We start from the raw sequence: 22,992 nt of genomic DNA, 5'->3' as shown, positions 1-22,992 counted from the left end.
AAGGGGGATTAACAGAGGGGATGGAAGAGATGTTCTCCCTAGGAGGCCTAGGAAAATTATATTTAATACTCTCCTCTCCAGACCACAATCCTCTTTACTCGGTCACATAGTTCTGGTGAAACTGGGTTTAGATGAGCAACCAAAGATCAGAAAGAAGGAGAAAAGATGTCACAGAAGGGCAACACAGAACCTGAGGGATGAGCAGAGGAGCAATGGGACTGGAAAAGTTCAAATGTGTTTGGAGGAGGGCAGGAATTGCTGCCTGACCAACCTTCCACCCAACATACAATCACAAAAAATAAGAGTCAGACAATGAGTTATTGCCCCGTATCACTTCACAAAATGTGAGGAAATTCTCACTCACAGAATTAGAAGAGGAACCTAGGGGTTTGCTAGACAAAAAAACGGATATGTCTCAAGTGGCTCTTACTAGACAATTGAACACCTTGAGAGAGTTGGAGGCATAGTTGAGACACATTCAACAGGGAGCATAGAAATATACTCTGGAGGGACAAAGGCACAGGGAAGATCGCCGTGGGGATAGCGTGTAAAGGGCGAGGCTTACGGCAGTAAAGAGGAGAGCTCGTATGGATTCAAGAGGCAATCGGCCCTGATCAGACTGTGGAGAGGAGGAAACCCAGGAAGCCCAGTTGAGTGTCCCTCCTGCTGGAGAGTGGCATAGGTGTTTCCTGAGAAGAGAGAGAATATTGGGACCCTATGGTACTGGAGGCAGGAGTTGCCTCAGTCGCATGTGTTCCTTAGCTTTGTGCCTCATGACTGGTGTGACCACTTTAACCCATGACCACTCTTCCCACCGATGCTGTGTGTGTATATCCCCTGGAGAGGCAGTCTCTGGTATACGGGGAGATGCTATGTAGCTATTATTCTTTTCCAGCTGGCTTAGTAAATAGCCTTTGCTTTGAGATAATTGTATCTATTGCTTCACTATTAAAGCAAGCACACCCGCTGGAGATCCTGAGCTATGTAGTATTAGGAATGTGGACCTGTGGAGTTATCCTTGAGCCTGAGGGAGTAGTCATCCTCCTGGGGATCCAGCCCCCCAGTAGTCATGGCATCACCTTTCTGATGTCATGGTCCTCTTTGAGAGTGAAGGACAAACAACAACAATAACAACAACATAAATGCATTAACATCTGTTTTGCCACTGTGCCCTAAGGACATGGGGCTTTTCCATCTGACTTGTAGTTGAAACCTTTCACAAGTGTTGTCTCTCCCATTGGGGGAAGGGAATAAGCATTTGTTAAGTGCCTACTATGTGCTAGGCATCGTGGTGTGTTATTTTGTTTGTTTGTTTTTATTTAAAAAAAAACAGCAGAGACTTCTGCTTTTCTATTTGTGCCCTTAGCATATATTACAGTGCTTTGCATATAGCAAGTACTTAATAAATGCTTCATTCATTCAAATAAAAATTGCAGAGCAGCCCAAAGAGGGTTGTATATATGTATATGAACCTCAGAACTTAGCTACAGAAAGCAGAGCCACCTCCTTGCGTGGGTCCTGAGTCACTGCTTCGTAGCTTCAGATGCCCTATATATCTTCTGTTCGTTTTTTAAAAATTTTTTAACTTATTTATTTTTAGTTTTCAACATTCACTTCCACAAGATTTTGAGTTCCAAATTTTCTCCCCATCTCATCCCTCCCCCCACCCAAAGATGGCATGCATTCTGAATACCCCTTCCCCTAATCTGCCCTCCCTTCTATCTCTCCTCCCCTTCTCTGATCCCCTTCCCCTTCTATTTTCCTGTAGGGCAGAATAGATTTCTATATCCCATTTCTTATATTTCTTATTTCCCAGTTGCATGTGAAAACAATTTTTTTAACATGTGTTTTTAAAACTTTGGGTTCCAAATTTTCTCCCTTCCTCCCTCCCTACCCACCCTCATTGAAAAGACAAGCAACTTGATACAGGGTATAGATGTGTAGTCATGCAAAATACTTCCACAGTAGTCATGTTGTGAAAAACTAAGTATATTTCCTATCATCCTATCCTACCCCCCATTTATTCTATTCTCTCTTTTGACCCTGTCCCTCCTCAGAAGTGCTTGCTTTTGATTATCCCCTCCCTCAATCTGCCCTCCCCTCTATCAACCCCCTGCTCTGTTGTCCCCCTTCCCCCCTTATTTTCCTGTAGAGTAAGATAGATTTCCATTTCCCATTGTGTATGTTATTCCCTCCTTAAGCCAAATCCAATGAGAATAAGATTCATTCATTCCCTCTCACCTTTCCCCACTTCCCCTCCACTGTAAAAGACTTTTCTTGTCTGTTTTATGTGAAATAATTTACCCCATCCTACTTCTCTCTTTCTCCTTCTCCCAGTATAATTCTCTCTCACCTCTTAATTTTATTATCCAGATATCACCCCTTCATCTTCAACTCACCCTGTACCCTCTATCTATCTATCTGTCTATCTATCTATCTATTCATACACGTAATTTTTTCCCTCCAACTACCCTAATATTGACAAAGGTCTCATGAGTTACAAATATCATCTTTCCATGCAGGAATGTAAACAGTTCAACCTTAATAAGTCTCTTGTGATTTCTCTTTCCTGTTTACCTCTTCATGTTTTACTTGAGTCTTCTATTTGAAAGTCAAATTTTCTATTCAGTTCTGGTCTTTTCATCAAGAATGCTTGAAAGTCCCCTGTTTCACTGAATGTCTATTTTTTCCCCTGAAGGATTATACTCAGTTGTAATTCTATCTCCTTTGCCCTCTGGAATATTATATTCCAAGCCCTGCAGTCCCTTAATGTAGAAGCTGCTAAATCTTGTGTTATCCTGATTGTGTTTCCACAATACTTGAATTGTTTCTTTCTTATTACTTGCAATATTTTCTCCTGAGAACTCTAGAATTTGGCTACAATATTCCTAGGAGTTTTCCTTTGGGGATCTCTTTCAGGAGATGATTGGTGGATTCTTTCAATTTCTATTTTGCCCTCTGGTTCTAAAATATCCGGGCAGTTTTCCTTGATAATTTCTTGAAAGATGATGTCTAGGCTTTTTGTTTCGATCATGGCTTTCAGATAGTCCAAGAATTTTTAAATTATCTCTCTTGGATCTATTTCCTAGGTTAGTTGTTTTTCCAATGAGATATTTCACATTGTTTTCTATTTTTTCATTCTTTTGGATTTGTTTTACAGTGTCTTGATTTCTCATAAAGTCACTAGCTTCCAATTTCTCCATTCTAATTTTTAAGGAAGTATTTTCTTCAGTAAGCTTTGGGACCTCCTTTTCCATTTGGCCAATTTTGCTTTTAGGGCATTCTTCTCCGCATTGGCTTTTTGGACCTCTTTTGCCATTTGGGTTAGGATATTTTTAAAGGTGTTATTTTCTTCAGTATTTTTTTGGGTCTCCTTTAGCAAGCTGTTGACTTGTTTTTCATTATTTTCTTGCATCACTCTCATTTCTCTTCCCCGTTTTTCCTCTACTTCTCTTACTTGTTTCTCAGATTCCTTTTTGAGCTCTTCCATGTGACTGATTCACATTTTTCTTGGAGGCTTTGGATGTAGGAGCTTTGATTTTGTTGTCTTCTTCTTTTTTTGGTGAGGCAATTAAGGTTAAGTGACTTGTCCAAGGCCACATAGCTAGTAAGGGTCAAGTGTCTGAGGCTGGATTTGAACTCAGGTCCTCCTGACTCCAAGGCCAGAGTTTTATCCACTGTGCCATCTAGCTGCCCCTGTTGTCTTTTTCTGATTGTATGTTTTGATCTTCTTTGTTACCAAAGAAAGATTCTATGGTCTGACTTTTTTTGTGCCTTTGTTTGCTCATGATCCCAGCCAATTACTTGAGTTTTAAACTCTTTGTTAAGGTAGGGGTCTGCTTCCAATGTGGAGAATGTACTGTTCCAAGCTTCAGGGGTTTTGTGCAACTGTTTTCATAGATACTTCTAGGGATCTGTAAATTTTCAGTTCTTCCAAGGTGCTTTGATCAATGACGAGGTGTTTACTCCTTTCCTGGCCTGTGCTCTGGTCTATAAGTGACCATGAACACTTTTTTCTGCCTTGGAACTGTGAGGTGGATTTCCTCTCCACCACCAATACAAGCTCCACCACACCAGGGCTCCTTCTTGCCCTAGGACCACCACCCAGAACTGTGACCCAGATCCAAGCACGGGCAAAGCAAGAGAATCCTGCACCAGCTGAGAGATCCCTGCAATCCCCCTCTTATCAGCCACTTGATTCCCCCTCAGTCTGTGGTCCAGAAACTCAGGAAGCAGCTTCTGCCCCAGGGCTACACATGAGGACTGAGACTGGGACTGAACTTCTCTCTCTCACCGAGGTCACAGACTTTCCCTACTGACCTTCTAAGTTGTCTTTGGCCTTTGTAGGTTGTGAAGTCTGGAAACCAGCACAGCTGCCCATGATTCAGCACTCTGAGGCCTGCTCCAGGTTGGCTGAGACCTTGTCTTTGCCTGTGCGCCCATGCCGAACTGCACTCCTCTCCCAGCTCAGTGCAACAGACCTTTCCAATCAACCATCCAGATTGTCTTGGGCTGTAAATTTGTTTCTCTCTGTCTTTTTGTGGGTTCTGCTGCTTTAGAATTTGTTTAGAGTCATTTTTTATAGGTATTTGGAAGGGTTTGGGGAGAGCTCAAGCAAGTCACTGCTCCGCCATCTTGGCTCTGCCCCTGATGCCCTATATATCTTAACAATTTCTGATAGTAGAACAAGTATTGGGAATCAAGAGACCTATAGCCTAGGCTTTATTTTTATCATTAACTAGAAGTATGGTCTTGGGGAAGTCTGAGGCTCATTTTACACGTGTGTAAAATAAAGGTGCTAGAAAATATAATCTATAAGGTCTTTTAAAATTTTAACATTTTATAATCTGTGGAAGAGGTATTAGACCTGTTTTGTTTGACTCTAGTCTAGACAGTAGAACTTGGACCAGCAGATAGAAATTATAGGGAGGCAGATTTTGGTACAATATTATAAAAAACTTAATAATAATGATTATTCTTGAAAACTAGAAGGGGTTGCCTCTGGGTAGTGTTATTGTCCCCAGAGGTCTTTTTAAAAATTTTTTTTTTTAGGCAATTGGAGTTAAGTAACTTGCCCAGGGTCACACAGCTAGCGTCAAGTGTTTGGTCTGAGGCCGGATATGAACTCAGGTCCTCCTGACTTTAGGGCTGGTGCTCTATCCACTGCACCACCTAGCCGCCCCTCCTAGAGGTCTTTTAAGTGAGAGGTTGGATGACCCCTTGTCAGGGATATTCTAGAGATGACTCCTGCATCAGGTCGGGGTTGAACTGGAAAAATCTCTGTGGTCCCTTCCAGTTTTAATGTTCTAAAACTTTTGCCCTAGGAAGATTCTATTAAGTTGAGAAGACTTTGTTTTTGTTTTTGTTTTTCATTGTACTGGAGAGGATCAAAGAAAGGATAGGATTGTTTTTCTGGTTAAAAGGGATGATTAGATGGGATGATAAGAGTAGAAGATAGAGAAATGGCAGAATTGTCCAACTTTACTTTTGCCCCTGTTTTGCCAAGAATACTTTTTGCAACAGAAAAGAGAGAACAAAAAAGGCTGTTAAGGAGTTGAACATAAGATAATAGAGATAGTAAAAGAGCATCTAACTGCTCTTAATGAGTTGAAGTCACTGGGCTAAGAAAAACTGTATCACACTGTGCAGAAAGAACTGTTGAGGGTGATTGATCAGTCACTCACAGCAAAAAAGATTGTGGAGAAAGGGAGAGGTGCAGTAGGACTAGAGAAGAGAGGGAGTTTGCAAAATGAATCAATGAACTTGACTTTGATCACTGGTAAAATTCTAGAAGGTATTACTGTAGGGGTGGTTAGTGAACACCTAGAAAAGGAAGCGTGGCTTGATCCAGAATTGGTCACGTAGGACTAAATTCATTCATTCATTCTTTTATTCATTTATTTATCTATCGTCTGTCTCTATTCATCTATTTACTTATTCATTCATTTATTTAATCATTTCTTTATCTTTCTATCTATTTTCTCATTTATTTATTTGTTGGTTAGCTGGTTGGTTTGACAGGGACACTAGACAGGGTTACTAGGTTAAAGGGTACTGCTGATTTAGATTTCAACTGAAAAAGATATGGGAATTTTGGTGCACTGCACACTCAATTTAAGTTAATTAACAATGTGACTAAGCAACCAAAAAAGCTAATGTGATCCTAGGCTGTCTGGTGTCCAGAAAAGAAGAGGTGATAATTTCACTATACTCAGCCATGCTCAGAGAAATTCTCTAGATACTCTACTATTATGTTCAGTTCTGGACGGCCTATTTTAGTGAGGGCATTGATAAGCTGGAGAGGATTCAGAGGAAAGCAAACTATTGTTCTGGGCCTCTCCCCTTCAAGGTTTTTATATATTGTGGGTCAGCATAAGAAATTAAATGGGAATTTGGGAGGAGTTTTGTAGAAGCCACAGATGACAAGCGAAGGCCAGCAGACAACATAGAAGTTTAGAAACTCAGAAATGCATAAAATAGATGTATAGCATTGCATAATATCAACACTCCATAGAAGAAAAAGAAAAAGAAAAAATACAGACTTCTCTGTTATGAAGAGAGAGCCAAAACATTTTATGAGGATTTTCCAGATCATGGGGGTGCCATGTCCCCAACCCCCACAATGTGGAAGGGATAACTGTAATACAAAACTGGAATGGGCCAGTTCCCTCTCAATGGATATCTGCAAGACCACTTGTTGGGTTGTAGAGGGGAGTGTTATTGAGGTAAGGGTTGGACTGCAAGGCCTGGAGGTTCCTTGTCACTCCTAGATTTAGTAGTCCTGTGAGATATTAAGACAGGTCGTGTTTGGAGAGCTGCTTATGTCAAGGCAGGAGAAATCCTCTATTAATTGTTATCAGGGCTTTGAAGAACAAAGGCTTTCTACCTTACATGGTAGTATTGAAAGATAACGATGATAGTAACAATAACTCACATTTTTGTATTCCTTAAGGTAGAGGTGTCAAACTCTAGGCAATCAGTTGCCTGAAAAACTCCCTAGTGTTGTCAGAACCAAGTTAAAACATAATTGGGACTTTAATAAGCTAATTAAAAATAGAGCATTTTTGTTATTTTGTCATTTTTCAGTCATGTCCAACTCTTTGTGATCCCATTTTAGGTTTTCTTGGCAGAGAAGACTGGAGTGGTTTGCCATTTCCTTCTCCAGCTCATTTTACAGATGAAGAAACTGAGGCAAACACGGTTAAGTGACTTGTTCAGGGTCACACAGCTAGTAAGTGTCTGGGGCCAGATCTGAACTTAGGAAAATGAGTCATTCTGACTTCAAGGCCAGCACTGTATCCACTGCGCCACCTAGCTGCCCTAACAATACAACACAATTAATTTTAATTTGTGGTTTTCAAAGTCAATATGCAGTTAGCAGGGATTTTGACACCACTGCTTTGTGGTATACAAATAAAACAAAACAAAACAAAGAAACAACTTTCCTCCCAAATATTAAATGAAAAGTAGTGTGAGTATTATTTGTCTCTGTTTCACAGATGAGAAAACTTTAGAAATAGTATGCTATAGTGGAAAGGGTGTTGGATGAAGTAGCAAGCACCCCAGCTTTAGATTTCAGCTCTGACATTAGTTTTGTGCTGTGGGGGTACAGAAGGAAGAGGAGGGAAATAAGCATTTATATAGCATCTACTATGTGCCAGCACTTGGTCAAGCAAATATTTACAAATATTTCATTTGGTCCTCACAACAACTTTCACAACAAGAGATAAGTACTGTTGTTATCTTTATTTTACAGTTGAGGAAACTGAGATAAATAGAAGTTAAGTGATTTGCTCAGGGTCACCCAGCTAGTAAGTGTCTGAGGTTGAATTTGAACTCAGGTCTTCCTAACTCTAGGCCCAGTGCTTTATCTACTGCACCTCCTAGCTACCCAATCCCATTGGGCAAATGACTTAATTTTTCCCGACTTCAGTTTCTTCATTGGCAAAACAAAGGGGTTGGACTAGATGACTTTTAAGGTCCCTTACAATTTTAAATCTAGAATCTTTACCCAAGCTTACCCAACCAATAAATGTTGAGACCAAGATTCAAATTCAGGTCTCCTGAGTCAAAGACCAGTGCTATTATTTCTACATGAGAGAAATTATTATTTCTTTCTTATATTAATAATCAATTATTGAATTAGGATGAGGATTTTTTTTTCAGGAACCTGTAGGTTGTTCAGTCTCTGGAGGACATTGTTGATTGCCAAAATCCTCAGGGTACCCCACCCAACTAGAAAACCTTGCAAAGAATTTAATCTAAGATGAAATCCAGCCCATTGTGTTTTAGTTAGCCAGGTCTGAGATGAACCTCCTTTTGTTTAGATTGCCCTAGGTAGGGGTAGTCTAGATAAGAGATAAGTCTCCTTGTCCAAAACTGAGAGATCAGAATCACATCCCCCAGCCCCTCATTAGAATACACCCACCTCCAGAAACTACACATATCTCACCCTATATACCAAGATAAGGTCAAAATGGGTACAATATTTACACATAAAGGGTGATACCATAAGCAAATTAGGAGAGTATGGAGTAGTTTACTTGTCAGATCTATGGATAAGGGAAGAATTTAGGAGCAAAAATATAGAAAGTATTACAAAATGTAAAATAGATAATTTTGATTATATAAAATTTAAAGGTTTTTTTGCACAAACAAAACCAATGCAACCAAAATTAAAAGGAAAGCAGAAAACTGTGGAATATTTTTTTTTGTAAGAAGTATCTCTGATAAAGGCCTCATTTCTCAAATGTATAGAAAACTGAGTCAAATTTATCAAATTTGATTGATTAATGGTCAAAGGATATAAAGGAAGTTTTCAGACAAAGAAATCAAAGCTATCTATAGTTGTATGAAAAAATGCTCTAAATCACTATTGATTAGAGAAATGCAAATTAAGACAACTTTGAGGTACAACTCACACCTATCATATTGGCTAATGTGACAAAAAAGGAAAATGATAAATGTTGGAGGGGACATGGGTAAACTGGGACACTAATGTACTGTTGTTGTGAACTGATCCAATCATTCTGGAAAGCAATTTGGAACTATGCACAAAGGGCTATAAAACTGTATACCCTTTGACCCAAGAACTCCACTGCTAGGTTTATATCCCAAAGACATAAAAAGGGGGGGAAAGTCCTATTTGTACAAAAATATTTCTAGCAGCTATTTTTGTTGTGTTTAAGAATTGGAAATCAAGAGGATGCCCTTCAACTGGGGAATGGTTAAAAAAGCTGTGGTATATGACTGTGATGAAATATTATTGTGTTATAAGAAATGATGATGAGCAGGATAATTTCAGAAAAGCTTAGAAAGACTTAAATGAACTGATGCAGAGTGAAGTGAGTAGAACCACGAGAAAGTTGTACACAGTAACAGCAATATTGTACAATGAAAAACTGTGAATGACTTAGCTATTCTCAGAAATATAATGATCCAAGACAATCCCAAAAGACTAATCATGATGCATATCATCTGCCTCCAGATGTCTAAATACAGACTGAAGCATGCTATTTTCCTTCCTTCCTTCCTTCCTTCCTTCCTTCCTTCCTTCCTTCCTTCCCTCCTTCCCTCCTTCTTTCTCTCCCTCCCTCCCTCCTTCCTTTCTTATTTGGTCTTCTTGTACAAAATGACTAATATGGAAATGTTTTACATGATTACACATGTATAAACTATATTGGATTGCTTACCATCTCAGGGAGGGAGGAATAGAATTTGGAACTAAAAACTTTTTTTAAATGTTTAAAAATTGTTTTAGCATGTATTTGGAGAAAAATTATATATACATGCATATATGAATAAGCCCACCTCTCATTATAATATTTGTTCTTCTCATTAATTGTTTTTTCCCACTTAATAGTATTTTTTTCCTAATTACATGCAAAGATAGTTTTCATCATTCACTTCTATATGATTTTGAGTTCCAAATTTTTTTCTCCCTCCCTCCCCTCCTCACTCCCCGAGACAGCAAGCAATTTGATATAGGCTATACACATACAATCATATTAAACATATTTTCACATTAGTTGTGTTGTGAAAGAAGAATCAAAACAAAAGGGAAAAATCATGAGAAAGAAAAAAAAAAGAAAATAGTATGATTTGGTCTGCATTCAGACTACATAGTTCTTTCTTTCTTTGGATATGGATAGCATTTTCCATCATAAGTCTTTTGGAATTGTTTTAGATCATTGTTTTGCTGCGAAGCACTAAGTCTATCAAAGTTAAACATGTACACAATGTTGTTGTTACTGTGTACAATGTTCTCCTGGTTCTGCTCAGTTCACTCAGCATCAGTTCATGTAAGTCTTTCCAGGTTTTTCTGAAATCTGTCTGCTTATCATTTCTTATGGAACACTAGTATTCCATTACATTCATATATTACAACTTGTTCAGTTATTCTTCAATTGATGGGTATCCCCTCAATTTCCAATTCTTTGCCACCACAAAAAAAACTGCTAGAAATGTTTTTGTACATGTGGGTTTTTCTCATTAATTGGTAACCAATCAGAGTTAGTTGTCACCCTCAAGCACACCTACTGTTCTAAGAGCATATAAGCATTGAGTGGGTTTCATGAGGGGTCTTTGGCATTTGAGAATTCCACTGACCCCTTTTATTAATAATCCACTAGCATGATTAATAAAATGATTAATTACCTAGAAACTATATATCTTGAATTTTTTATATGTCACATACAGTAGGGCATCATACTATACTACACTACAGTACACTGTCTTTCAGGTTCTGAAAATAACTCGCTGCCCCATACTTCCCTTATCCTACTCAATGCCACTAATTTAAGCACCACTATACACACACACACACACACACACACACACACACACACACACATACACACACACATACACACACACTACACACATGAGTATATGTATGTTTATATATCTATGTGTCTCTGCATGTATATATATAAAATATATATAAATATGTGTGTATCAATATGTACATATAGATATAGATTCTTCTTCCTTCTTCAGTCTTAAAATCAATACAAAGTATCTTGGGTTCTAAAAGTTATTTTTATGTTAGGATTTTTTAAAAAAGCCATTGTGTTTTCTGTGCTGCTAGTGTTTATCTATAGAGTTTTCAGCAGAGAACGTTAATACACTCTATTTTAGACTTAGGGGTGATGGAAAGGAGATATACATGTGGTTTCCTTGATTATCCAGAATGTTGACCTTTCCAGGCACTACCCTCTCACCATCAGAGCACAGCTATGAATCCTGGCCATCATCATTGAAGATGATGAAGCAGCAGACTATGCATGAATTAGAGGGGAGCAGAGAGAGTTCTCAGTGGAGCAAGCCCTGAGGTACCTTTGCAAAGTTGCCTCTCCTAATGAGGCAGCCTGTACTATGGTCATATTGAGTGTCCTCTCTAATTCCCGGGCTTTGTAAGAGCACGTGAACAAAGATTTCCAATTTCTATTTGTCACTACTCCCTGCAGTAAACGAATCATGGAAGGCACAGTTTTGTGCCCTGAATCATTTTTTATAAAAGCCTATGTATCTCCTCCTCTTGAGGCAATATACTACTTCTACTTCCAGGGAGACCAGGAAGTTTTATTTTGGCCAGAGTTAGCACAAAAGCAGGCTTGTTGTTATTCTTGTTGTTGCTTGCAGACACAATAAAAATAGGAATGTGGACTAGGATCAGAAATGTAGAGGGCGATAGTCTAGCCTTGCTAGTTCTACCTTTGTTCTTTGTCAATTTCATCTGCATGTCAATCAAATTGGTTCTTGGGAGTAATCTGGGTTTTGTAGCCCTAGCTTTCACACAACTTCTGTTGTTTAATTCATCAGTCCCAAAAATGGACATTGGGAAGTATAGGATACCTACAGAAGTGAAACAGGCATTACAGGAAATTGTCTAACCCTAAGTCAGGCTATTGTCTGGGACTACTGACTTCAAATTAGCACCAGACGTAGGCAAACAAACGAATAGACTTGATCTTTGCGTATCATCCTGTTACAATTATTAGCTCATTTTAAAACCTAGGGGCCAATATAATGGTCCAGAGGTTTCCCCCTCTTAGGCTTTAGAGAGTTTATTTTAGATGAAAAGTCCTAAGTTCAGTAACAATTGCTCTGAGCCTCCACTTAGGAAAATTCCTAACACTTAGGCAGAGATTGGTTTTCTGTCTACCTTTACATTTATAATGAAAATATCAGATTAGGTTAGAGTAATTATCATATCTGTAGATGGTTAGGAATTGGGAGGAGAAATTGGGGAAGGAGCTGAACTTTTCTTGGTGCTTTTCTCAGCCTAGATCCTTACCTTCAAGATCCCTATGGAGCTAATGACTGTCCTTGATATCTCCCTTCTCTGCCACAGTTTGGTCTTCACTTTGCTCCATGATTACTCCAATCTCTCAAATCCAGATTCTCAGAATCTCTTTTTTTCTCACCCTTCCCTTACCACCTAACCCCTATTGTGAGATGTCTTCTCTATATTACACAATCACTTAGGGCATGACCTAATATCTACACTACAGCTTTGATCGATCATGGAGGTGTAAAGATTTTGCTCAAATTCAGTTCTGATTGTATGCTCCAATCAAGAAGTGTTTTCATCTACTCAAAGCATCAAAGTCAACTGAGGTTGGAAACAGTGTCAAAAAGCATGACTCCTGGCAGCAGAGAAGAGAAGAATCTGGGAACCCAACTAAACAACCATTGTAGCAGAGACATTGTGCCTGAGGGGGAAAGATTTCCAGGCTCTTCAGTCGCAGGAATTGTGAGGTGCCCTTGTCAAGATGGCTCAGTTGGTACAGCTCTGAGCCTGCAGTCAGAAAGACCTGAGTTCAAATCTGGCTAGCTGTGTGATCCTGTCACTTAACCTCTGTTTGCTTTAATCCACTGGAGAAGAAAATGGCGAACCACTCCAGTAGTTTGCCAAGAAAACCCCAAAAGGGGTCATGAAAAGTTGGACGTGACTGAACAACAATTGTTTGTTAGGAAGTTTATGGGCAGTTAGGTGGCTTAGCATATAGAGTGCTGGGTCTGGAGTCAGGAAGACTCATCCTCCTGAGTTCAAATCCGGCCTCAGACACTTGCTAGCTGTATGACCCTGGGCAAGTCACTTAATCCTGTTTGCCTCAGTTTCCTCATTTGTAAAATGTGCTGGAGAAGGAAATGGCAAAACCACTCTAGTATCTTTACCAAGAAAAACCCTAATGGAGTCATACAGAATCAGACACAGCTGAAAAGGTAACTGAACATTCTTTATATTTGCCTCACAATCATCACATTTTGCATTTGAGCCCACTCTTCCTATAAACACTATTTGTACTTGTGGGAGACTGAGCCCTAAAGTTATGGGGGAAATGTTTTATGCAATTGTACTTGCTATGCCATTTGAGTGAATGCCTATACTAAGAGTTAAATGAATCTCAAAAGTGAGACCCTGAGAATAGTTGTCATCCTCTGCAGTTCCTCATCTAAGAAGAATGGTACATAAGTTTGTGTGTTCTTAGTTTTGAATCTCCTCTTTCAGCAGCTCTTTGTGGCTTAGGTACTAGTTACTAGTTCCTGGACTTGCCCAATTTCTTACTCAGTGCTTGCTCTGACCTCTGGTAGTTACATATGCTTTGATTTCTTGCCTGCCTGGTTTCTCGTTGCTTTGACAATTCCTTTGACTCCTCTTCTCCTGAATAGCTGAATATAGGCTCTTTAATATACTGCACAGTTTATTTACACTCAATTTTGGGCTTTTCTTACCTCCCTGGTTCCAGTTTACCTACCTGGCTTTTGTGCTCCATTCCTCTTTGAGGTTTGGTGCTCTGAGAAATTAACTCTGGGTGTCCAAAGTGTTCTTGTATGTTCCCCGACCACTATCTGGATCTGGCCTGTCAAAACACTGAAGTCGCTTGAAATGTAGGGCCTGCAGGTGACACGTAGCAGAGACCAAAAAAATTTTAAAAACATTATTTGTCTGCAAAGAAACTTCCATTATGATTCCTAAGGCAGTTTGTCTTCCCCAAAAGCAAAGGATGAGCCCTGCGTATCAAGTTTGTTTTATTATCACCAGGATCATTAATCTTGAGAGCTGGCTTTTTTACATCATCACCACGTTGCACAGAGAGGCTGGTTGTTCATCTTTGTCACACACTTTCATGATGGGTCACAGCTGAGCCACACAAGTGATTTCTGGGAGCATTGTGGTCTTTGGAAGCCCACAAAACACCACACATCCGACATTCTGCATTCTCTTTTAACACTCACACCTGCTGACAATTTCCTGGCCTGCTGTGTAGTCTTCCTGCTAATCATTCCTCTTTTGAACACCTCAGAGTTTAATGCCAAAATGAAATCTGCCTGCATTTGTAATGGCTTTCAAAGGAGTTGCCTGCAATCTGTCAGTGGCTGCATTGCCAATGGAATCCACTTCTCTATTGGGTGAATGTACATTGAAACATTTGTCCAGAATCTCCCTTCTTTTGTTTGGACACAATTAGTACCATTCAGTTCAGTTCAATTCAGGAAACACACATTAATTAAGACATTGTACAACCTCCCTTTCCTCTTTGAAGAGATGGGGGACTATGGAGAGGGAGCACTATATATTGTTAGACTCAGGTGATGTTTTGATTAGTTTTGCTAAAATGCTTCCTCTCCCCTTCTTTGTTATTCTTTGTTAAACAGATGTTTCACTGGGTGAAAGAGTAGGGAGGGATGTATTCAGAAAGAAGGTGATATATCTTTTTAAAAAGGTATCAGTAAAACAAATTTTCAAAGATACTATGCAACATACCAAGGATAAGACATTTCTCATTAAACTCAGAGGCAAGGGGCAAATCAGTTCTGAAGCTGGGTTCTTAAAACAAACAAACAAACAAATAAACAAACAAAAAAAGAAACCCTCAACCATTCTATTTTGCCTAATCTTAGGCAAATGACCACTTCTTTGTCCCTCAGTTTCCTTATCTATAAAATGAGAGGTATATTAGCTAGCTGGAATAGCAAATCAGTACTCAAGCTTGAATTGTAGGATGCAGAAAATGACTTAACAGAGTGAAGTGAGGTTGATTATAAGGTAGAAATTGGCTGCCCCTTAGCTAGCGAATGAAATCTCCAGCGACTCTGATTGAAGTACACACATCAGTCATGTCACTTCTCCCAGGCCCGAACTTTTGGGGTATATGGCAGGCCCCAGGCGAGGCAGCTAACAGGAGACTACCTCTTTGCTGAATAAATACACACCAACTTGGTGCTCATAATTCTTTTGTCTTACTGGAGGAAGAAGTCACTATGAGGGCAACGTTAACTAGTTTCCACTCCCTCGCTATAGTGATGATTGGTCAGTGTCTCAAGGAGCCCCATTCTGACCTAAAAAAAGGTGCTCTTTGCTGATTCCATATTAGATTTGTGTACAGCATGTGAAAAATTTCTTGGCCAATGATGGGATAGTTTTAGAAAGCCGGTTGAGCACTTCCTGGATCAACAAATTTAGCTGTTTCTAATGAGGATGTGGGTAGTAGCTAAGAAAGAAAAGCAATGTGTACCTCATGGCCCAGAATGCTGAGATAGTGGGTTCACACGGATTTGTATCTATCTTGGGCTACCATCTCAAATCACATTTTTAGCTTACATCCCTACCTAGCAGTTTCTTCAATTATAAAGTGGGGTACCTAATCTCAGGGTTGTTATGACAATTAAATGAAATAATATTTGCAAGTGCCTAGCACAGAGCCTGACAGGAGGCAAGTGATTAATAAATGTTTATTGCCTTCCTTCTTTCCTTAACCAACATAGTTTGATAATTTTCTCTGCAACTTAGCATCTTAGAAAGTTGTCCCAGAACAGAAATGTCAATCAAACACGCTACTCTGGCTGGTAACACTGCAGTGAAGCCTGAACCAGATTAAAATGTAATTGGGAAATATTTAATAAAATAAATAAAAATATAATAGAACATAGGTAAAGTTAATATATGGTTTTCTAAGTTAATATGTGGTCCACAGGGATCCTTAAGTATGGATTAGTGGCTTTCATTTCTATTTGAGTTTGACACCACTGGTCTAGAGCACCAAGAGGTTCATTGACTAGTGCTGTAGCATAGCCAATACATGTCAGAGATATAATTTGAATGCAAATCTTCCTGGTTTCCAGGATGAACCCTCTACCCACTAAACCATGCTATCTCTCCTGTATAGGTCTCCACATATATAGGTAAAAGGATCTTCTCAGATTCTATACAAGTACTCAAGGTAACAAATTCACTTATCAGGTATAAGACAGCCTTTACTTAATACCCTAGAAAGTGCAAAGGACTCACAGGAGCTCACAAGGAAATGCAAGAGCAAAAAAAAAAAAAAAAGGACTTATAACAATACACAAATAATCAATGCAATATTCTTCCCTCTTTAAAAGGTCCTATTGTTTTAGAGTGTCCTCTTGTCTTCCAGACTAAGCTCAACCCTTTGGTTTGGAATTTTGATAATTAAATTTGGGGCAATTTCTCTTGAAGCTAAATAGTCCAAGTTCTTTTAACCAAGACTCATGTAGTATGATCTCAAGACCTTTCACCATCATCATTGTCTTCCTCTGGATTCTCTCCAGTTTTTCAATGTTCTTTCCAGAATGTGACATCCAGAACGGAAGACAATATTCAAGATGTAATGTAAGCTGACCAGGGAAGAATATAGTAGGATTATTGCCACCAATCAGTTCTCAAACCCCTGTTACATTGCTCCCTGGGTTTTGGAATTTTTTAGTCTCTTGAAAAATTGGCTTTATTTGGGATCTGGAATTATAGAGCATGGTATTTTTTTTTAAATACATCAACACCTAACAGAACAGGGATAATTAACCTAACCTTCTAGGTAGTTACTTTAATAATAATAGCCTATTGGTTCTTCTCCCTACATCAAGCTTTTCCCCACTAATTTCTATTTGCACTAGTTGCATTTCTCAAATGCAACATTCCATCTCCTGACTCAGCACCTTCTCACAGGCTGTCTCCTATGCCCTGAACATTCTTCATTCTCATTTATGCCTCTTGCCTTTTCTGGTTTTCTGAAAGACTCATCTCAAATCCCACCTTCTGCAATAGGTTTCCTCACTCTCATGCCCACAAGTCAACTACTTAGTGTCCTACTTGTGAGATTGCCTCTTATTTAACCTGCCTTTCATCCAATGAACCAAAGTCTTATGTTTCTTTCAAATTTATTTAGGACTTATCCACACATTGTGATGAATTTATAGAAAAGTTTCTTAATAAATATTTAATGCATCATTTAAAAAAAGAAGCAATCAACTGAGAAAAAGTCTTTGTATCGATTATCTCTAATATGGGTTTGGTATCCAAGATATATAAACAACTAACAGAAATATGGAAGACCAAAAGATAATTCTCATTGAACAGAGGGTCAAATGATATAAATGTTGTAATTGTTGTTTGTTCTTCATTTTTGAAGAGGATCAATGACCTCACAGGGTGATGTCTTGAGTTGTGAGTGAATTAGATTTAAGTGAGGTAGAGTTGCACAAAAGTCATCCACCTCACTCTCTCTTCCAGAGTCATCGAAATCCAGTGGCAAGACAAAAGTCAAAATGACTACTGATGGCCCTGGATGCAGTGGATGACCTTGGCATCTTCAATGTCTGACCAAGCTCTAAGCACTCCACAGCACCTGCTTCAGCCTCTTTCACGGTTGTTGAAACAAATTATCCTCATTCAACCATTCTGCTAAGGGAAGTCTTCACATGCTTCACAAGCTCACAGATGAGTTTGAAACTATCAGTTACCCTCAACTTGGTTTAGCCTATCTGCCAGGATGGTTTTGCCAGATACAGTTGCTGCACATACTACTGTTTCTTGGAGCCACAGGTGAGAGTTGCAGGATGAAAGGTGGGCACCAAAGGTGGATGAACTACCCTAAAAAGGGCTAGGCAAGCCCTCACACCAGAGGTGCTAATTTTCCCTGAACACCCCAAACAGTTCTCAAAAGAATTGCAAATTATTAACAACCATATGAAAGAATGTTTCAACTCACTAACAATAAGAGAAATGCACATCAGAACAGCCCTGAAGTTGCACCTCACAATGTAGATAGACATACTGATACACTATTGATGGAACTGTGAATTAATACAACCATTCTAGAAAGCAATTTGGTTCTATGCAAATGTAATAGCTCTGCTGGCAAAGCTGGAAAAACTGTCTCCAAAGATGCACAAGTTGATACAGACCTTGGAAGCTGTATTTCTTCCAAAGAGCATCAGGAGTTTGCAAAAGCTCTCTGGAGGACAGGAGAAGAGTTGGAGGAGTAGCAGTGGCAGCAGATGTAGCCTTGGACTCTTCCTGGAAGACATAGAAGTCCATTTTGAATCTGGATTCTTCCTTTCCCTTCATCACAGTTAAGCTTAGTAAGAGAATCCAGACATGTGACTGAATCGTGGCTTCTCTGACAAAGTGCTACAACATTGAACACTCTACTCTTTCGTTTACCCTTTTTCACTTGCAGTGGATGACAAGGTTATACACTAAGGGTTGTTTGATATTTAAATATTTTGCCTACAAGTTATCACTTTTTAAAAAAAATACGATTCAATAAAGATAAGATCATTTTGTGGCACTCTGAGTTCGTGTTTTGCTATAGAAAGTGTGAGAGATGGAAGGAAAACCTGCAGATATTTAACTGTTCTAAATTCAGCTGACTGGGAGATCATCATGCTGGCTTGGAATCAACAGATTGCCTGGGGGCTCAAAGTATCTTATGAATCCATTATTCATTTGCATTTTTAAATTTTTTTTTTCAGCTTTGCAGAAAAAAGAAGCCACTAGGCATTGAGACCTTCCGCTGGACTAGACTACACCCCAGGAACTAACATTGTCTCCAAGCAGATTGATCATTTAGTTCCAGGATTTTTTTCTCTTTTTCTACTCACTAGATAGAGGGGGGCATAGAGTTTTCAAAAGAAGGTCACATCCTGAGCCAGCCACAGTGATTTCAGTCGGACAGCACAAATAATGAGGCCAAAAGGTCCATAATCTTTGACCAAAAGATTTCATTGCTAGATATGCCCATAAGGAGGTCATTAACTTAAAAAAAAAAAGACTCAAAATACAAAATACTGATAGCAGCATTTTTTGTAGTAGCAAAGAATTGGAAAGAAAGTAGATGCTCATTTGTGGAAGTGGATAAACAAATTTTGGGATATGAATGTAATGAGATATTTCTGTGCTGTAAGAAATAACAAATACGATCAATATAAAGAAGCTTCAATAGACTTACATGAACAGATACATAGTGAGGTAAGCAGAGCCAGGAAAACAATATACACAAAGACTTCAACAATGTAAATGGAAAGAACAATAACCATAAAACAATGGAAAATGAATGTTGTGAAATTGTAAAGTACAAGTTTTAGAAGAGATATGAAAAGATATTTCCCTACTCCTGTGCAGAGGCAGGGTTTCCAAGGGCACAGAACATTGCGCATGTAGTGAGCATGCTTTGTCCCACTATCACAGAGCCAGGTCAGTTACATCTGCCCACTCAGGATTCAAGGTGTACTCTGAGTAGTTTGAGGGGTGTTGTCTCTTCTTTAATGCTTTTGGCACAAACCCCTACAAGTTGTTGTCAGGTGTCAGTAATGAATGCTTACTTCTATTTAATCACACAACTTCAATTAGCTTTTTCCAAGGAATATGTTACCTGAAGATAAAACAAGAACAATAACACAAAGAATCTTCTTTCTATTAACACTTGGGAGGGGGGCACATGTGCTCCTTATCTCAATTTGGTCTCTGGGGAGAGAGGGCTCACTCTTAGCATAGTTTCTTCATAACATTGGTCCAACCAAATTTATATCCAGATGTAACATGCCTGCTGGATGAATCCTCATCTCCGCTACAGTTGGGCTGGATCTGGAAGGTCATTCCTTGCCCTTCAGCACCTCCATGTTGGGCTGGCCTCAAAAATCTGAATGGGCAAACTTCTGGGAGCCAAGATAGTAGAGTAAGAAGTGAATCATTCTCATTCTCCCTTATTGACCTCTAAAAACCCAGAACACATTACCCCAGGAAAAACCATGGAACAGCTGAACCAGCAGAAAGATGGGGACAGCAGTCTTTTAGCCCAGGAAGCTGGGGGGATTAATGGGAAAGGTCCCTCTCACTCTGGTGGAAGGGGAACAGTACAGGACAGAGGGCATCCCAGTAAGCTAGCGGCAAGCCCCACCTCAGCAAATGAGCAGGACATCCTGAGCCCCAGGGTGGTAGAGCAGGCAAATGCCAACACCAGGACCCCCTGAGTGCCTTGGCACAGGCAAGGGAACTGGTAGACTTCAGTGACCAAACCTCCTAGTGCTTCAGCACAACTCCGGGTGGGCAGGCATCCTCCAGCAGCCAAGCCTTCTGGTGCTTCAGAGCAGCCATCCTCCAGGGGACAGACCCAGCTCCATCTCGAGAACTTCAGTGTTGCTGATCTCAGCTCAGCACTAGGTAAACTGCCAGACCCCAACAGCCTCCAGTTACCAGTACCTGAGGCCCTAGCATACAAAGACACTGACCAGGTCCTTGGCCCCCAGCACAAGAAGTTTCGGTCAGTGCCCCCTGTGTTCCAGCAGGAGAGCTCAACTTTAAAAGCCAGAAAATAGGCAAACATCATGAGCAAAAAGCAGAAACAAACAATGACCATAGATTCTTACTATAGGGACAGGGAAGATCAAAACACAAATTCAGAAAAGGACAACATTGTCAATACACCCACATCCAAAACCTCAAAGGGGAATATGAACTGATCTCAAGCCCAAAAAGCCTTTTTGGAAGAGCTCAAGAAAGATTTTAAAAGTCAAATAAGAGAGGTAAAAGAAAAATTGGGAAAAGAAATGAGAGTTATGTAAGAGAAAGTCAATAGCTTGGAAAAGGAAGGACAAAAATTGACTGTAGAAAACAAGTCCTTAAAAAATACAATTTGCCCAATGGAAAAAGTACACTGAAAAAAACAACTTCCTTAAAAGTAGAATTGGAGAAATGGAAAAGGAGATGCAAAAGCCCACTGAAGAAAGTAATTCCTTAAAAATTACAACTGGGCAAGTAGAAGTCAATGACTGTATGAAACATCAAGAATCATTCAAACAAAATCAAAAGAATGAAAAAATAGAAGAAAATGTAAAATACTTCATTGGAAAAACAACTGACCTAGAAAATAGATCCAGGAGACAATTTAAGAATTAATGGTCTACCTGAAACCCATGATCAAAAAAAGAGCCTGGACAGTATCTTTCAAGAAATCATCAAGGAGAAAACTAAAAATAACTAAATTTTAAAAAAAGAAAGAAATCATCAAGGAAAACTGCCCTGAGGTCCTAGAACCAGAGGGTAAAAGAGTCATTGAAAGAGTCCATTGATCACCTCCTGAAAGAGATTACAAATTGAAAACACCAATGAATATTGTGGACAAATTCCAGAATTATCAGGTCAAAGAAAAAATACTGCAAGCAGCCAGAAAGAAACAATCTAAATATCATGGAACCACAATCAGGATTACACAGGATCTTGCAGCTTCTACATTAAAAGACTGGGGACACAGAATATGATATTCCATAAGACACAGGAGTTTGGATTACAACCAAGGCTCAACTACCAAGCAAAATTGGGCACAATCTTTCAGGGAAGGTGATGGGCATTCAATGAAATAGGGGACTTCCAAACCTTCCTGATGAACATACCAGAGCTCAACAGAAAATTTGATCACATGAAGAGGCACAAAGACCTAATACAATAGAGGGAAAGAAGGGAGGGAGATGAACATTGTTTGAACCTTATTCTCATCAGATTTGGCTCAAAGAGGGAATAACATACACAGTTAGGTATAGAAATCTAACTTACCCTATAGGAAGTAGGAGAAAAAAGAGGAAAGGGGAAAGAAAAGAGGGGGGGTGGATAGAAGGAAGGGAAGAAGTAGTAAGGGAAAAGGGAAAGAAAAGGGAGGGGGTGATAGAAGGGAGGGCAGATTGAAGGATGCTCTAGTCAAAAGCAAAACTCTAGTGAAGAGGTAAAGGGAGGAAAGAGAAAAGCATAAACAGGGCAGGGATAGGATAAAGACAAAGACACAGATAGTAGTCATAACTGTGAATGTGAATGGGATGAACTCTCCTATAAAATGGAGGCAGATAGCAGAGTGGATTAAAAATGATAATCCTACAATATGTTGTTTACAAGAAACACATTTGAAGCAGAGAGATACACACAGAGTAAAGGTAAAAGGCTGGAGTAGAATATATTATGCTTCAGCTAAAGTAAAAAAACAGGGGTAGCAATCCTGATCTCAAACAAAGCAAAAGTAAAAATAGATCTAGTTAAAAGAGATAAGGAAGGAAACTACATCCTTCTAAAAGGTAGCATAGACAATGAAGTATTATTTGTTACTAAACATATATGCACCAAGTGGTATAGCATCCAAATTCTTAGAGGAGAAATTAAGGGAGTTACAGGAAGAAATAGACAACAAAACTATACTAGTGGGGGACCTCAACCTCCTTCAGAACTAGATAAATCTAACCACAAAATAAACAAGAAAGAAGTTAAGGAGATGAATAGAATTTTAGAAAAGTTAGTTATGGTAGACCTCTGGAGAAAGTTGAACAGGGATAGAAAGGAATATACTTTTTCTCAGAGGCATGTGGCACCTACACAAGAATTGACCATGTATTAGGGCATAAAAACTTCACAATCCAATGCAGAAAGGCAGAAATACTAGATGCATCCTTTTCAGATCATGATGCAATGAAAATTATGTGTAATAAGGGACCATGGAAAGATGGACTAAAAATTAATTGGAAACTAAGTAATCTAATCCTAAAGGATGAGTGGGTCAAGCAACGATTCATAGAAAAAACAATAACTTCATCCAAGAGAATGACAATAATGAGACAATATACCCAAACTTATGGGATGCAGCAAAAGCATTTCTTAGGGGAAGTTTTATATCTCTCAATGTTTACATGAATAAAATAGAAAAA

General features: G+C 39.2%; 1 pseudogene; it reads right to left on the bottom strand.

The window, feature by feature from the left end:
- Positions 1-561: 561 nt before the first annotated feature.
- LOC114033735 overlaps positions 562-22,992 on the bottom strand; it is a 35,185-nt pseudogene continuing 12,754 nt past the window's right edge.

Source organism: Vombatus ursinus, unplaced genomic scaffold, assembly GCF_900497805.2.
Source record: "Vombatus ursinus unplaced genomic scaffold, bare-nosed wombat genome assembly UNPS02007344.1, whole genome shotgun sequence".
Lineage (NCBI taxonomy): Eukaryota > Metazoa > Chordata > Mammalia > Diprotodontia > Vombatidae > Vombatus > Vombatus ursinus.
Note: the sequence above shows the minus strand (reverse complement) of the source record. Positions and strands in the feature narration are given on the sequence as shown.